Source organism: Cebus imitator, unplaced genomic scaffold (assembly GCF_001604975.1).
Source record: "Cebus imitator isolate Cc_AM_T3 unplaced genomic scaffold, Cebus_imitator-1.0 Scaffold106, whole genome shotgun sequence".
NCBI classification, from domain to species: domain Eukaryota; kingdom Metazoa; phylum Chordata; class Mammalia; order Primates; family Cebidae; genus Cebus; species Cebus imitator.
In genome coordinates, this window is record NW_016107421.1 from 5,138,659 (window position 1) to 5,140,696 (window position 2,038).

A 2,038-nucleotide genomic window follows, 5' to 3' on the forward strand; every position below is an offset into this window, starting at 1 on the left:
TAATCCACCATATTAACAAGCTAATGAATAAAGAAGATAACATGATCATATTTGATGCAGCAGAAGCCTTTGACAAAATTCAGCCGTTCATGTTAAACAACTCAGAATCATAGGATTCGTGGGGAACTTTCTCAACTTGAACATCTGCATAAAACCTACAGCTAACATCATACTCAGTGGCGAAAGCTTGAATGTTTTACTCCTGTGGTTGGGGGAACAAAGCAGGGATGTCCACTATTACCACGTTTATCCAACATGATGCTGGAAGTTCCAGGCAGTGCAGTAAGGCAAGAAAAGGAAGCACAAGGCATATAGATCAGAATGGAAGAGGTGAAATTGTTGCTAATCCAATCACATGACTATCTATAAATATCCCAAGGAATGGACAAGAAAACTCCTAGAACTAATAAGTGAGTATAGCAAGGTTGCAGGACACAAACATACAAAAATCTGTCTTATTTTTACATAATGGTAATGAACACGTGGACAGTAATATTAAAAATATACCATTTACACCAAAACACAATTACTCAGATACAAACTAACAAAATATAAGGGACTTATATGCTGAAAATAATATAATGTGGATGAGAGAAATCAAAGAAGATTTAAGCAGAGACACATACTATGTTCATGGATTGGAAGATTCTACATTCCAAAGATGTCAGTTCTCTCCAAATTGATATACAATTTCTATCAAAATCCCAGCATGTAGATCAATGAAGGAGAATAGACCCAACCGGAAATACGCTCACATGAGTTACAGGTGCAGATACAACTGCAGGAGATGCAGATCAATTCAGCAGGTGAAAGTTAGGCTTTCCGCAGATGGCGCCAAGGCAGTTAGACATCTGTAAGCAAAAAAATGAAGCTTGACCCAAGTGTTACACAAAGCTTGTCCAACCTGCCGCCTGTGGGCTGCATGCGGCCCACGACAGCTTTGAATATATGGCCCAACACAAATTCATGAACTTTCTTAAAACATTGTGGGTTTTTTTTGTTTGTTTGTTTTTGGTGATTCTTTTTTTAAGCTCATCAGCTATCATTAGTGTATTTTATATGTGGCCCCAGACAATTCTTCCAGTGTGGCCTAGGGAAGCCAAAGGATTAGACACCCCTGTTTCATACCTTAGAAAATATTAACTCAAAATAGATTATGAAATTAAATGTAAAACATGAAGCGATAAAACCATTTAAAAATAGGAGAAAATCTTCAAGTTCTAGGACTAGGCAGAGAGTTCTTAGAGGTGACACCAAAAGCATCCATAAAAGGAAAAATTGATAAATTAGACTTCATCAGAATTTAAAGCTTTTTTGCTTTGGGAAATACCATATTAAGAAGATGAGAAGATAAGCTACATACTAGGAAAAAAATATTTTCAAATGACGTGACAACGGAATAGTGTCTAGAATATATCAAGAACTCACAAAACTCAACAGCAAAAATAATATAAAAAATTCAATCAGCAAATAGGCAAAAAAATAGAAACAGACATTTCACCAAATAGGAGACCCAGGTAACAAGCATAGGAAAAGATGTTCAACAGCACTAGTTATTGGGGAAATGCAAATTAAAACCACCAGACACCACCTAACAGCACCTATCAGAATGGCTAAAATTATTCAAGAATAGAGACACCAGCAATTGCTGGTGAGGGCACAGAGAAAATATCTGCCAGTAAACAAGCAATAGCCAGGTCCAGAGGGTTAAGAAAACTTTGTTCAGCCAAACTTAAGAAACCATTGGTCTGGGCGTGGTGGCTCATGCCCGTAATCCCAGCATTTTGGGAGGCCAAGGCAGGCAGATCACAAGGTCAGGAGTTTGAGACCATCCTGGCCAACATGGTGAAACCCCATCTCTACTAAAAATACAAAAATCCTGGCGTGGTGGCACACGCCTGTAATCCGAGCTACTCGGGAGGCTGGGGTAAGAGAATTGCATGAACCCAAGAGGCGGAGGTTGCAGTGAGCTCAGATTGTGCCACTGCACTCCAGCCTAGGTGACAAAGTGAGACTCCATCTCAAAAAAAAAAAAAAA

General features: G+C 38.7%; 1 protein-coding gene across 3 annotated transcripts in view; it reads left to right on the top strand.

Annotated features, from left to right (window-relative positions):
- SCLY (selenocysteine lyase) overlaps positions 1 to 2,038 on the top strand; it is a 40,515-nt gene that overhangs the window by 30,183 nt on the left and 8,294 nt on the right. The window lies entirely within an intron of this gene.